This window comes from Saimiri boliviensis, chromosome 10 (assembly GCF_048565385.1).
Source record: "Saimiri boliviensis isolate mSaiBol1 chromosome 10, mSaiBol1.pri, whole genome shotgun sequence".
In the NCBI taxonomy this organism is placed as follows: Eukaryota; Metazoa; Chordata; class Mammalia; order Primates; family Cebidae; genus Saimiri; species Saimiri boliviensis.
Window position 1 is genome coordinate 36,756,357 of NC_133458.1, and position 16,078 is coordinate 36,772,434.

At 37.1% G+C, this 16,078-nt stretch overlaps 1 long non-coding RNA gene across 1 annotated transcript; it reads left to right on the forward strand.

The window, feature by feature from the left end:
• The first annotated feature begins 21 nt into the window (after window positions 1–21).
• Window positions 22–13,546, forward strand: LOC141580049 (uncharacterized). The gene is made up of 2 exons (XR_012512043.1): window positions 22–105; window positions 3,854–13,546. It is a non-coding gene; the product is annotated as an uncharacterized LOC141580049 (long non-coding RNA).
• The last annotated feature ends 2,532 nt before the right edge of the window (window positions 13,547–16,078 follow it).

The following is a 16,078-nucleotide window of genomic DNA, read 5'->3' on the forward strand; positions in this document are numbered from 1 at the left end:
GCGAGCTCTTCTTCCCCTTCCCCCATCCCTCCGTGCTTCCCTCCTCCTTTTCACCTTCCAAAAGCCAGGCGCAGGCGAGCAGAGCAGCAGCAACAAGTTCAAAAGGTGCGGGGGAGGCGAGAACGGAGGGGACCCGCTCCTGCCAACTTACTGCGGGGCCACTGTCGCGGGGGCCTGGCCGGCGCGGTTCGGGGCTGCGGGGCGGCGGGGCTGCGGGGCTGCCGGGCGGGCGGCGGCGGCGGCGCGACGGGGCCGGGGCCGGGGCCGGGGCCGGGGCCGGGGCCGGCACGGGCTCTCGTCCGAGCGCGGAGGCAGAAGGCGCTCGGCAGCGCGGGGGCGCGGGAGGGCTGCTCGCTGCTTCCCCGCCAGTGGGTGGTCCCGCATCTCCCCGGGCTCCCCGCGCTGCTCTGCTAGTGCGATCAATAAATAAGGAGAAAATAAATAAATAACCGCGCGCACGCCCCGCCACGCAGGTTAGGAAAGGCGTCTCCTGCCTTTCCCTCTGCTTGACCTTTCTCCGCCCCCGCCCCCTCGGGCTCCTCTCGCTCCACCCCAGCCACCCACCAGCCCCGGCGCAAAATGTCACCGAGGGAGAGCATCCAGGTGGATCTGCCGGGGAGGAGAGCGAGCCTCGGATGAACAAAGGGAAGCTTCACGCGCTGGGCTGCGGTGGTTTGGTGGAGGAGAGGAGGAAGGGGACCCGCGCCTTGCTTCTGCCTCCCGAGTCCCGGTTCAAGGCGAGCGTGGGAAAATGGGGGGAAAGAGAGCGAGAGAAGCTGGGAAGGAGGGTGAGCGGAGAGGAATGCGCAGGAATTGGTTGTCTTCTGGGGGCGACTGGAAGGCAAGACCTGCAAAGCCCCGAGGCGGAATTTTTAAGTGCATTTCCTCTTTCTCTTTTTTATTTATTTTCCATACCAGTTTGTTAACGTTGCAGGGGTTAATATGCCATCTATCCAACTTGCCAAGAAGTCAGAGAGTCTCCTCGGTCGAGGTCTTGCCACAACTCCTTTTCCCGTCCTTTATGAATGACAGAGGGATGTGGAGCCCTTTTCTAAATGTCATCGTCAAGGGGCGTGCGTCTCTGAGAGTGTGTGTCCCCTTCAGCCTCCCTGCGCATCGCTGTGCATATTTAAAATGGTTAAAGTAGTTAAAGGTGTTCCTATGAGGGGTTACCGACGTGGAAAGACACAGGAAAATTGTCGCGACCAACCGTTTTGTTTTTCGCGTACCCCGCCCCCGAGTCATTAGGAATCATCCTTAAAACCAAACATAACACATACAGCCACTAGATGGCGCGGATGGCGAGACGTTAAATCGGCGCCTAAGGTTTGGATGCTTTAGGAAGGTGAAGGATCAAAATTAACTGGTCCAACAGAGAATCAGATCATATAGACATTCCCAAACGCTCCCACCCACCTTTTTAGTGTCTATATGAGATATACTACTTAGGCTTGAGTCTGCATTTGGATGGTTGTGGGATGAGATGTGTAGTTTCCTTTTGAAATTCCTTTGAAAATTGAATCTAGATTACTGAATCATCATCATCATCATCATCATAGTAATTAAGATCTTTGGCAATACTGAGGCTTCATCTATATTGATTGAGAATAGAAGCCTGATTTCTACCTAAAAGTTGCTTTTCGTGGCTTGGTTTGACTGCCCTTGGTTTGTAAAATAAGTGGACTGTGTTGTACTGTACAGAAATTGACTTTTAAGCCCTAGAGATTATAGGCGTCATGTGTCAACCTTAAAAACTCGAAATGGGATACATCAAAGAAAATATATAAACTAAAAGTGAGTATAGAAAATAACCAAAGGATAAAGAATATCCTTATCATGTACAGGATTTTCTGTAGAGATAAAAAGATATTTTTTGTTTATTTGTTTACAGAATAGAGATTTAAGGAATTCTGTGTTAGTAGTAATGAAGTCAGAGCTAATGCACCATGTAAGTTTGAGAACATGGAACTGAAGACACCTGCTGTTTATCTATTTGTATTTGTTTACGAGAATGATGCCTGTTAACCAATCTATATAGCCTGCATACGTGAAAACAAACACACAAACATGTTACCTGGAAACGGAAATGAGGGGCTTACCTACCAGTTAATATAAGAAAATCAACCTCTGCTTAGTCCAGACAGTAATGTGGCACTATGACAGGTGCTGGGCATGGAATCCAGAGGGTGGAAAGCCATGAATATTTAATCAGTGACAATAATGTCATGCCTTCCTGTAAAGACAGGGCAAGGAACCTAAATAGAGTCTTTAAAAACTGTGTAGGAAACTGAATACTTACAAATGTAAAAGTAGGGGTTTAACTTTACAAAAGCCCCGAAGAAGCAAGAACATAATATATGCGGTTTTTAAGAAGGTATTGGGATCTGCCCTCCCCCATCTTCAACAAGCTTCTTGATATAGTGGAAAGAATGTGGGCTGAGAACTTAAACACATCTAAATTCAAATTCTTGCTTAAGAAATTACTTACTGGCTTTGTTTCATTTGGCAAATTACTTAACTTCTATGATTAGAAATTGTAGATAATGAAATTTAACTTTTCAGGCCTGTTGTCAGGATTAAACAGGATCATACTTCTGAACACCAGTGAAATCCTTAGCACATGGAGTGTACTCAATATTAGTACACATGGAGTGTACTCAAAATTAGTTTTATTGTAATGCATAATACTATGCAATTCATTTTATCCAGCCCATATTTGGAATTCCATAGATACTTTTGCATAGTTATGTGTTTCTTAATGACAGAGATACATTCTGAGAAATGTATCTTGAGATTTCATCACTGTGTGAATATCATAGAGTGTACTTACCCAAACTTAGGTGGCATAGCCTACTACTCACTCATGCTATATGGATAGCTTATTGCTCCTAGACTACAAACCTGTACGTCATGTTACTGTACTGAATACTGTAAGCAATTTGTAACACAATGGCAAGTATTTGAATCTCTAAACATATGTATACATAGAAAAAGTGCAGTAAAAATATGGTATAAAAGATTTTAAGTATGTTACACCTTTATATGGCACTTACTATGAATGGAGGTTACAGAACTGGAAGTTTGTCTGGGTGAGTCAGTGACTAAGTGGTGAATGAATGTGCAGGCACAGGACTTTACTGTACACTTCTGTAACCTTTTAAATAGTGTATACTTAGGCTATGCTAAATTTATTTTTTAAATTGTATTCTTTCATCAATAATAAATTAACTTTAGCTTTCTTTAACTTTTTTACTTTAAAAACTTCAATTTTTAAGGCTGGGCGCGGTGGCTCAAGCCTGTAATCCCAGCACTTTGGGAGGCCGAGGCGGGTGGATCACGAGGTCAAGAGATCAAGACCATCCTGGTCAACATGGTGAAACCCCATCTCTACTAAAAATACAAAAAATTAGCTGGGCATGGTGGTGCATGCCTGTAATCCCAGCTAATCAGGAGGCTGAGGCAGGCGAATTGCCTGAACCCGGGAGGCGGAGGTTGCGGTGAGCCGAGATCGCGCCATTGCACTCCAGCCTGGGCAACAAGAGCGAAACTCTGTCTCAAAAAAAAAAAAAAAAAAAAAAAACAACAAAAAAAAAACTTCCATTTTTAACTTGTTGACTCTTTTGTAATAACACCTGAAAATACAACACACTGTGCAGCTGTACAAAAATATTTTATTTATGTCCTTATTTGTAAATTTTTGTCTATTTTTGCACTTTTTTTACTTTATAAATGGTTTGTTAAAAACTAGGACACAATTACATTAGCACAGACCTACACATGGAGCAGGATCATCAGTATGAATGTTTTCTATCTCCACATCTTTTCCTACGGGATGTTCTTCATTCTGTTTCAGGGACAGTCACGTGCCTGGAGCTGTCATTTCCTTTCATACTGATGACTTCTGGAATACTGCTTGAAAGACCCTGCTTCAGGCTGTTTTACGTTAACTTTCTTTTGTAAGTAGAAGGAGTACACTCTAAAATAATGATTAAAAGTATGGTATAGTAAATATATAAACCAGTAACATAGTTGTTTATTATCTTGATAAAGTATTATGTACTGTACGTAATTGTATGTGCTATACTTTTGCAGGACTGGCAGCACACCAGCATCCTCACAAACACCTGAGTAATGCATTAGGCAAGGACATTACAGTGGCTATGCATCACTAGGTGGTAGGAATTTTTCAACTGCCTTATAATCTTTTTGTTTCTTTCCAACTTTTATTTCAGGCTCAAGGGGTACATGTGCAGGTTTGCTACATGGCCAAATTGTGTTTTTTTAGGGGTTTGGTTTACAGATAATTTTGTCATGCAGGTAATCAGCATAATACTCGATAGGTAGTTTTCCAATCCTCCCCTCCTCTTACCCTCCACCGTCAAGTAAGCCCCAGTGTTCACTGTTTCCTTCTTCGTGTTCATATATGCTCAGTGTCTAGCTCCCACTTATCAGAGAGAGAATATGTAGTATTTGTTTTTCTGTTTCTATGTTAATTCACTTAGAATAATAGTCTCCAGCTCCATCCGTGTGGCTGCAAAGGAAGTAATTTGTTTTTTTAATGGCTAAACAATATTCCATAGTTCATATGTGCTACATTTTCCTTTTCCTGTCTGCTGTTGATGGGTATCTAGGTTGATTTCATGTCTTTGATATTATGAATAGTGCTGTGATGAACATACATGTGCATGTGTCTTTATGGTAGGACAATTTCTATTCCTTCGGGAATGTATCCAGTAATAAGATTGCAGGGTTGAATGGTAGGTTCTATTTCAAGTTCTTTGAGAACTCTCCAGACATTTTTTCTATAGTGACCAGGTCAATCAGGCAAGGGAAAGAAATAAAAGGGATCTAAATAGGAAGAGAGGAAATTAAACTACCTTTCTTTGAAGACTGTATGATTCTATACCTAGAAGACCCTGTAGTCTCTGCCCAAATATTTCCGTCTCTGATGAACAACTTCAGCAAAGTTTCAGGATACAAAATCAATGTACAAAAGTTAGTAGCATTTCTACACATCAGTAACATCTAAGCTGACAGCCACATCAAGAACACAATTCCATTCACAATAGTCAATTATAATCTTATGAAACCACTGTCCTATATGGGATCTGTCATTGACTAAAATGTTATTTGTTGTATGTCTGTAATTTCTCTTTCCTCTGAATTCAAAAATCCCCTTGTTCTGATATTCAGATGATACTGATATTTTAATATTCATTAATGTTTTGAGATGCTATATAAAAGTAGGCATGCAAACTCTAGAAGAGCACTATATGTGTCCCCCTTGCTTACAGATTCTAATTCTTTACTCTTCTCTTTTTATATACTCTATTTGGCTGATTACAAGGAAAACATACTCAGCAAGATCAAAACTGAATGCTTCATCCCTCTCTTCCAATCATCTACTCCCATTGTTTTCTCTCTTGATCAATGAAGTTCCAGAAAGAAACCTGATAGTCATCCTGTTCTTTACTACCTCCCCCCAGCAAACACACAGATTCATCCAATGACCCAGCAGATCTTATGTATTCCACTCATTACCATCTATCTTTTGAGATCATTATAAATTCACATGCAGTGTTGAGAAATAATAGAGATTCCTTACCTATATCACCTAGTTTTCCCCAAAGGTAACATCCTGTATATTAAAGTATAGAATCACATAAAGGAAATTGTCATTGATGCTCCCTTAGTCCATTCAAACTACAGTAAAACATACCATAAACTCAGTGGCTTATAAACAACAGAAATTTACTTTTGACAGTTCTGAAGGGTAGAGATTCCAAGATAAAGGAGCCGGTAAATTCAGTGTTTGCTGAGGGCCTGCTTTCTGGTTCAGCCCCTGTGGGAGGGTGGGAGCCTGCTTTCTATAAGCACCAGTAACAAACTCAGATGGGTTTAATATGGAACAATCCCTCTTTCCAATTTTCGTAATTTTTCTACTTCCCTGACTTTATGCAGTCCTTACTCCCCAGCGGTGTATTCCTTCATTCTTCCTTTAAAATGCCTGGTGACCTCTGCACAAATTGATCTCCACTTTAACTAGTGTCCTTCCAGCTTTGACAAGTTTTTCTTTGACAGTAGTGATATTTCATTGTGGTTTTAATTTGTATTTCTCTAATGGCTAATTTTGTTGAACATATTTTTATGTTTGTATTTGCCATATGCATGTAGTCTTCAGTAAAATGTTACTCTTTTGTCCATTTTATTTTGATTGTTTTGTGTGATACTGTTGACTTTTGAGAGCTCTTTATATATTCTAAATAATTATCTTGTTTCAGATATGTTGTTTGCAAATATTTTCTCCTAGTCTCTAACCTGTCTTTTTATTCTTTTAACAGGGACTTTTGCAAAATGACATTTTTTTTTTATCCTGGTATGCTTCAATTTAGAATTTTTTCCTTTTATGAATCATGTTATTGGTTTGAAGTCTGAGAACTCTTCTTAGTCCCAAGACTCAAATATTTTCCCCGCTTTTTTCTAAATATTTTATAGTTTTACATTCTAAAATTAAGTTTATGATCTATTTTGAGTTAATTTTTTTATAAACAAAAAAACTTTTCTGCAGTTTTAGTAGATATTATACCTATAAATCAATTTAGAAATGACATTGATAATCTTTCTGTTGAGTCTTTCAATCCGTGAACATGGTATGTTTATTTCTTTAAATTTGTTTTATCAGCATTTTGTAACTTTCAGGATGCTGTATATGATATTGGACTTATGCATAAATATTTTATTACCTTTGGAGCAATTATAAATAGCATTGTGGTTTTAAATTTTCAATTTCCATATGTTCATTGTTAGCATATAGAAATGAAATTTGTTTTTGTGTATTGATCTTGTATCCTGCAGTTTTGTCGTACTTCCTTATTAGTTCATGAGTTTTCTACGTACACAATCATGTCACCTGCAAATAGGGTCAGTTTTCTTTCTTTCTTTCAATGGGTATACCATTTATTTAGAACGTTATGTTTTAATTAACTTATAATCATATTGTGTAACTTCTTTCAATAGCCTTCCTTTTTTTTCTTAAATTAATCCTTAAAAGAGAATATAGACTGTTCAGGATCTCTACTTCCTCTACTCTATGAACCTCATCTTACGATATTTTCACAGTATCCTAGTTCACAGTCTGACTCAGCTGTTTTAAGTTTGCAGAATTTAATGTGTTTTACCTTGATCCTGGGTCTTGGTACATGCATCCTTTCCCCCACAGTTATCAGGTACTCAGATCAAGATTCACATCCTCCAAGAACCATTGCCTAACCTCTTCAAAATGATGTCTAACTTATCTACATCGCCAGAGTCTGTAACAGCTTTAATGAGATCTGTTTGTGTTATTCTGTTTCTTAGCCACTACACTTTAACTTCCTTGAGAGAAGGCATTGATCTTTTATTTCTAGATCCAAAGTATCTGTTATCATGCTTGGCTCATAGTAGAAATACAGTGAAGGTTTGTTGAATGAGTCAGTAAATACTCTAATTAGATAATTAATATATACCTTTTTTCCATTAGAGATTATCAATTTAACTCTCTAAAATGTCCATAAAGAATCAACCCGATTTACTACCAAGATGTTCAATGGATAAAAACAATTTACCTTAGCAAATTAGCCACACTTGTATGGCTCTGTAAAAAGTACTTTCTCAATGTGTTTACTGTAGTTCATTCTCAAAAATGCTTTTTGAGATGTGTATTATTCCAATGTTTATGTTTCCCAAAGGGAAACATTTGACCTCAAGGAGGTTAAACGATTTTCCACAACTAGTTGCTGAAGCTGACTCACTGCCAGGACTTCCAACCCCAAAGTATATATCATTTTAGCTCCATAAACACACCAAGGTCTGCAATAGTAAACTGTGCTTGTCAATTTGTTTTTCTCAATACTGGTGATAAATTTGCACAGGTAGGTGCATACTCTCTTACTTGTCCCCCTGGTATCTCTCTAAGGTCTTTGACAGGTCAGAAAATAAGTCTTTGGTCATAGGGAACAGGAGCACTACATCTATTCATCCCATATTTTAACCAGTTGTACTAACTTCCCAGAAGGATGGATTTAAATATCTGGATTATCTATTTTAAATAAGATAAATTTAGTACATCTGACTGCATCCTTAGAATTTCTTTCCAGATAACTCTTTTTTTGAGTCTCTGTTAGATTATTTTAACATAGTATCATCTTAATTTTAAAAATAATAGTTCTGAATTAAGAAAGAAATTCAATCCACATGTAAAATGAGCAAAACCTTTAGCCAGTAATTGAGTTATGTGAATTAAATTTTGACAAGTCTAGCAGCTTCAAATTTTTATGTATTAATGTTTTCATAAAACATTATATTTGTTTATATTTTGAACTACCAAGCAAAAAATTAACATTTTACCCCAAAATATTTGATCATGAATTGTAAACATTTCATAAAGACTATAACTCTGTGTAGAAAAAAATATATAGTATATTTTTAAGTTACTTTCTGGGCTCCATATTGAGTTTGGCAGAAGGGCTTTGTCCTATGGTAATTTTTTTTGTACTCTTTATTCATCGGAAGATATACACAGCTTTCTTTCTTTCTTTCTTTCTTTCTTTCTTTCTTTTTTTTTTTTTTGAGACGGAGTTTCGCTCTTGTTACCCAGGCTGGAGTGCGATGGCGCGATCTCCGCTCACCACAACCTCCGCCTCCTGGGCTCAGGCAATTCTCCTGCCTCAGCCTCCTGAGTAGCTGGGATTACAGGCACGCGCCACCATGCCCAGCTAAGTTTTTATATTTTTAGTAGAAACGGGGTTTCACCATGTTGACCAGGATGGTCTCGATCTCTCGACCTCGTGATCCACCCGCCTCGGCCTCCCAAAGTGCTGGGATTACAGGCTTGAGCCACCGCGCCCGGCCTCTTTTTTTTTTTTTTTTAAAAACCATTGTTCCCTAGGGAAACAATACTAGCAAGTTAAGGGGTATATATGAAAGTCACAGCATAGCTAAGGATAGTTAAATACTTAAAACATATCTGAGTTTTCAAAAACTTCACAGTATCCCTAGGATATAGTCTTCAAGGAAAGGGCAGTGACCCTATGTCTTTCTTTAGACTATTATTAAAAAGACAAGTTGGCAACCTGAGCTCAACTTCTTTTTTCCCATTTATTAATACCGTCAAAATCTTTTGCAAAGTCCTCTTCAAAAGATCTTCCCCTTTTCAAGTTTTAGACCTTGAACAGTTCCTATTAATAATAACCCATTTACAGGGACTTTATTCTTCATATACAGAAAGTCTTTAATATATTTTATATGATGAAATGGACTAAATTCTCATCCCAAAATTCTATTCTGAGAATGTCTCACAATCTATGTGACTGGAACTCTGTTAAAACTAGCAAATTTTGTAAATAGATATACAAAATCTAACCATCATGTTACAGTCTCAATTCTGCCTTGTGAGATGCCTGTTGTTATGAAAGAATTTAGTGATTCTTTCAGTATAAAGAATATTTGTGTTGAGAAGGTGGATCCCATGTTAAGTGTTCTAACCACCCAAAACAGAGAGCACAATGAAACTTTGGAAGGTGTTGGATATGTCTATTGCCTTGATTGTGGTAATGGGTCAAACTCATCAAGTTGTACATATTACGTATGTGTGGGTTTTGTACATCAACTATACCTTAATAAATCTGGTAAAAAGAATAATTTTGTTATTAAAATATGGTTGGTTTTATGAATGTTCATGCATTTGTTGTGCCTATGACCTAGGAATGCAGGTGGCAAATTAGAAGGAAAAAATCAGTTTCTAGCTGATTATTATTGATCACTCACAGTGTTCAAGGCACCACATTGAATATTGGAATGACCCAAGTTTTCAAGGTCAACCTGCCCTGATGGAGCTTGACATCTGGGGGGAAACAAACGGGGAGGGGGGAGGAGAGACAGAGAGAGAGAGCATGGAAATCTCTTTTAATCCAAAAGTAATCTTCCTTATGAGTTTCATTTCATAATCTGTTTCCTAATTGTTTCATTCTCTAAGAAACTGTTTATTTGTCAGAAATGGGAAAAGAGGAACGATAAGTAGGAACATATAAATTTGCTTCTTGGACTCATTATCATATTTATAACTTTGGGATTAATTGCTATGGAAAAATTCCAGTGCGGTAAACTGAGAACTGTGACTACAAATGAGAAAGAAGCCGGGCGCGGTGGCTCAAGCCGGGCGTGGTGGCTCAAGCCGGGCGCGGTGGCTCAAGCCTGTAATCCCAGCACTTTGGGAGGCCGAGGCGGGTGGATCACGAGGTCAAGAGATCGAGACCATCCGGTCAACATGGTGAAACCCCGTCTCTACTAAAAGTGCAAAAAGTTAGCTGGGCATGGTGGCGCGTGTCTGTAATCCCAGCTACTCAGGAGGCTGAGGCAGAAGAATTGCCTGAACCCAGGAGGCGGAGGTTGCGGTGAGCCGAGATCGCACCATTGCACTCCAGCCTGGGTAACAAGGGCGAAACTCCGTCTCAAAAAAAAAAAAAAAAAAAAAAAAAAGAGAGAGAGAGAGAGAGAAAGAAGCAGCAAGGGTTCTGAAGAAAAAAAAAGTCTTATTTTTCTAAAACTGGAGAAAGAGCAAATTCTTGCATATTGTACTAACAATGGCAAAGGAGATAAATTACTTCCAAATAGTTTATGGTCATTGAAAATCTGGAATAAGCCTTTCAAGATTTTTATCGTTTAAGAAGCCACATTTGGTGAGAAAACTGATGATTAATTTGCCTATTACTTTCTTTAAAATCATTTGATATGCTGTAGCAAGCCACTTTGATATGCAAAGCATATTTACTTCATTATTTTTATATAAAATTATGTGGTCGACTTTAATAAATCACTCAAAGTAGTAGAGTTTAAAGAAAAGAAAAACAATATAATACTTAAAATCATTTAGTTAAAAGAAGATCCCTTAATTACTCCACTTTTAGAAAGTGATAATATGTAAATTTTTGTTTATGACTTGGCCTGAATTTGGATTTTAATTTAAACAAAGAAAATTATTTAATAGAGGGTTATTAAGCAGGTTTTACATTGCAACTGTTCCAGTCCCTCAGGTAAATACTCATTGAGCAAGCTTATTAAAATTTGTTCTACTCATTTATGTTTAAATTCTTATTCTTTTTCCCTTGTGTGAAATCTTTGTTGGGGCAGAACTCCTGTTGACTTTAAACAGAATTCCATGCACAAGGATCTGGGGAGGGCAACAAACCTGAAATGCTTATTAAGTAATGGCCTTTGATGTTCTTGGTTTATATGTGTCTCGTTTTCAACAGCATTTTTTTTTTTTAAATAAAAGTTTTTCTCTGAATATTGACATTTGGAAAATGTCCCCTTTTTATTCTAGCAAAGGATTGCATAATCAAAAGGTGAAAGAAAAAAACGACAAATATTTTAAACATATTTTTAAAATATTTTACTGTAAATATATTTAAAACATGTAAAATATGAGAGAAGACATTTGGACACTGTATGACGTGAGGTGAAAATACTGTAGAAAAAGCAAGTATTGCTTGCATGCTAAAATAAATTGCAAAGCTAGAGGTAAAATAGTTAAAAGATATATTTCAATACTGATCCTGCTTCCTCTTTGACTGTTTATTTCTCTAACCAATTTAACAAGAAAATAAAAAAAATCTTTATTTTATTACACCTATGTCCAGGAAAAATGTAAACGAGAAAAAACTGAGAGAAAAAAAGAGACTTTCCCAACTGAAGGATGCAATAATAAAAGTATATGAAATGTGCATAAGATGAATTGTGAAAAAAAAATTTGGTATGCATGATGATCTGAATGTTGAGTATGGAACTAATATAAAAAAGATAGGTGACAGACATTGAGCCCAGTTACCGGAGAGTAATTATAAGAAACAGGAAAGTTGCAGGAAAATGTATGTAAGGAAAAAGATGGTTATCTTCCCTACTGGTGTGTTAAGATAGCTATTGTAGTAGGCTCCAAATGCAGGGGGTAGAAAGGTTTAATTAAATACTTGAGCCTACAGTCCTAGATCTTCTAAAAATTGCTTTTTGATATTAAGCCTTTGGAAATTAGTATTTTGTTCTACATCCTCAGCTTCACTTTCAGTTCTCTTAGATGCAGTAAGTTTATCTTGGCAGGGTAGGGGTGGGGGAGTACTTTAAACATGTTTAATATCAACAGCAATAATACATTTATAACTGCTCTCTCCCTAACTGAGAAATACATTCTCATCAAAATAACCAGTGGAATATTTCATTAAAGACTGTAACAATATTTTTAAAATTTTGTAGTTATATATTATCGGTTATATTAGGACCACAGAGAATAGAAACAAATATGCTATATATAGCCTTTTAAATTATACATATATAAGTTAAATATATACATGTAAATATATATCTACATCTACATATAAATTATCTCTCTAAATATACACCCACTACTGTGACTCTTCATTTAGCCTCCAATACTCTGCCTGCCACCGTTACCACTGTTTCATTGCTGTGTAGACACCCTCCTCTCCCTTCCCCAAGATGCACAATTCTGGCTTGGTTCTTCCTCTGTTCTGATGCCCTCCCACCCTACTAGACTCTGACAAAACATTCTGGGGTACCTCCCAATAGGGATGCCTTCTTCATCCTCATCCTACTTGAATTCCAGGGTCCTGTGCTTGTCTGCTTATACTATGGAATTTCTACTTACCAGACTCAGCTCTAACACCCTGATTGTAGCCACCACAACTCAACCTACCTCTTTTCTACTTGACACCTTGACACATACTTGCATATGTTACTAACAATGGCAAAGAAGATAAATTACTTACTTAATGATATTCAGGGTGAATTATTCAGAAAGAGAATAGGATGGGAAAGGGGATAAGATATAAAGACTAAATTAAGTAGAAATAGGACTTTATGATCTTTCAAAAGCCTTTTCTCAAGTGATTTCTATTTTCCAAGTTCTATGTAAAAGATATTCAGAAGTTATATGGGAGAGAAGGCTAAATATATTGGCAATTTTTTTGTATTCCAAAGCAGAAAATACAATGAAGTATTTAAGTTTGGGAGCACTGAACACCAGCAGCTAACTTTCAAGGAATCAGAAACAGATTCTTTAGAGGATTACTTGCTGTGCAAAAGCAAAAAAACAAAGACATATAGCTGGCTGAGCTTGCTATCTTTAGAAAGATGACTTGAGGCTGGGCTTGGTGGCTCAGAATTGTAATCTCAGCACTTTGAGAGGCCAAGGTGGGCGGATCACTTGAGGCCAGGAGTTCATGACCAGAATCAGCAGCATGGCAAAACCCCCATCACTACTAACAATACAAAAATTAGCTGGGTGTGGTGGTGCATGCCTGTAATTCCAGCTACTTGGGAGGCTGAGGTATGAGAATCCCTTGAACCTGAAGGCGGCGATTGCAGTGAGCTGAGATCCTGCCACTGCATTCCAGCCAGGACAACAAAGAGAGACTGTATGCCCCCACAATAAAATAAAATAAAATAAAATAAAATAAAATAAAATAAAATAATAAAATATAAAAGAAAAGAAAATAAATTGGAAAGACTGTTTAAAAGGTTGGCCTTAGGTTGACATCAAGAAGCTTAGTTCACAGTCAATAGTTAACTGTGTTTCATCTGTGCAAACCATATGGTTTATACTGAACATCTATTTTTCTTCTGGGAGTCAGGAATGTTAGTACATTCTAGGCAGAGGTTACCTACATGACCAGCCCCCAGCTAAGTCTCCAATGGACTTCCCTGGGAAGAAACATAGCACAGATGTTGTTGCATTTTGTTACTGGTAAAGAGTACTGTGTGTGACACCTCATGGGAAGAAGAAATCATAAGAAAATCACATGGATTCCTCCCAACACTGCACCTTTTCCCAGTATGATCCAGCTATCTATTCTTACTACATTGCTGTAATAAATCTTTACGGCAAATACACCCAAATGCTCAATCCTGCAAGTCTTTCTAGGGAATCTATGAATGTGGGGGTGGTTTGGGGACAGCCAACACACTCCTCAACTGAGTTTTTAAAACTAAGTCCAGTTTTATCAAGTGAAGATGAAATTCAGAACAGAAAGCTGCCCAGAAATGAAGAAATTATAGGCCAAAGAATGGAAGTAAGAATAAACTCAATGTTGAGGAGCATGGTGGGATCCACACATAATTTGTTATTTCTGAAGCAATAACAAATTAAATGCAGGCAGTGCCATAAAATATAAGCAGAAGGCAATGTTCATCATCATTAGTCACACATTTGAGCAAAATTATTGGTGCAATTATTACAAGTAATTCATACAGTGGAAATTCATTAACCATGGAGTTATCTGGTATTCTACATTTTTAGATGCTGAATCATATCAAAGTTCTTCCCAACTTAATAGTTGCAATAGACTATGGCACCTTTTCTATTTATACATTTAGATAGTATTAAAAGAGGTATATTCATATACAGTGGGATTTTTTTTTAATGTCAAGAGTTTTCAACAGGAGATAATTTCAAAGTGGTATATGACTAACGACAATTTAACATCAACCATAGAGTGTTTCTAATGGTTGAACCATAAATGTTATCATTTGACAAATTTTAAGGCATTTGTATCTAATTACTTGAATAAAACAGAAAATAATAGAATGTTATATCATTTCATAAATATTTCTTTTTGTCTAAGATATCATTTCCCTAAATGGGATGATGTTTTATGTGTTTCAATTTTTTAAAAAATACTTAATCCACATTGTTTTATTTTTTCATTATACTTTAAGTTCTGGAATACATGTTCAGATTGTGCAGGATTGTTACATAGGTATACACATGCCATGGTGATTTGCTGCGTCCATTCCCCTGTCATCTATATTAGGTATTTCTCCTAATGTTATCCCTACCCCATACCCCCACCCCCTGTTATCCCTATCATAGTCCCCTCACCCCCTAACAGGCCCCAGTGTGTGATGTACCCCTCCTTGTGTCCATAAACCACATTATTTTATAAGAATTTATGAGCTCAGTGATTATAAATAACACTAATAGTTTTGTTAATTTTTAAGATATATGAACTTATTTGTGGGAAGTTTTCAAGATATTTCACAGATAAATTTATAATATAGAAATATAAGATGGCTAGTAATATCATATTCAGTGACTTTTCACTCAATAACTTTTCTCATGCTGATTTTTATTTCCTCTGACTATTGAGTTAATGTGTCTTCTTGTCAGTCATACTTTGAATGAGCTCTGCATCACAATGCAGAGTAAATAATAAACATTTTTTTAAGTGATGGAATTTTCCCCAAATGCCTTATGTGTTGCTTGGAAAAGATGTGCTTCACTGCAAGTCAGGAAAATGGAAAAATACATGACTGAACCTGAATCTTTAGATTGATAGTGTCTGCAGGGACCTTTTCATTTAGGAGAAAGCATTGAGAAAGACACAACCTGCCTTGCAAATGATATTATGACTAAAGAAATCACTAGGGTAGTTGTTTTAGGGAAAATAACATAGTACTTTTTGAATCAAAATTACAAATGTTATATCATATTTAAAAAACAGGTGATAATACATTTTGGGGATGTGAAATCAATTCCTCTATTTCTAGTACTAGTAAAATATTAAGCAAATACAGACAAACTGTTATGCACACTAACAAGGATGTTGAAGGTTAACATAAGTTAACATGTATTTGAAATTAAACATAAATTGGATGTGAAAGTAACGTATGTTGATTTTGAGATTCTTATAGTTTTAAATACACAGTTTTTTCTAATTTTATATGTATTAACATTTTCATAAATTTAGATAACTTTCTGACAAATTTACTCTGCAAAAATTTTATTTGTGTATATTTTCAAAAGCCTTAATTATCTTCTATTAGCCTTGATTTCTTTATCTTTGTATTAGTCCTTTCTGATATTGTTACAAAGAACTACCTGACACTGCATAATTTATTAAGAAAAGAGGTTTAATTGCCTCACAGTTCTGCAGGCTTAACAGGAAGCCTGACAGGGCAGGTGGGGGCATGGCTCAGGAAACTTACAATCATGGCAGAAGGCAAAGAGGAAGCAAGTGCAACTTACCGTAGC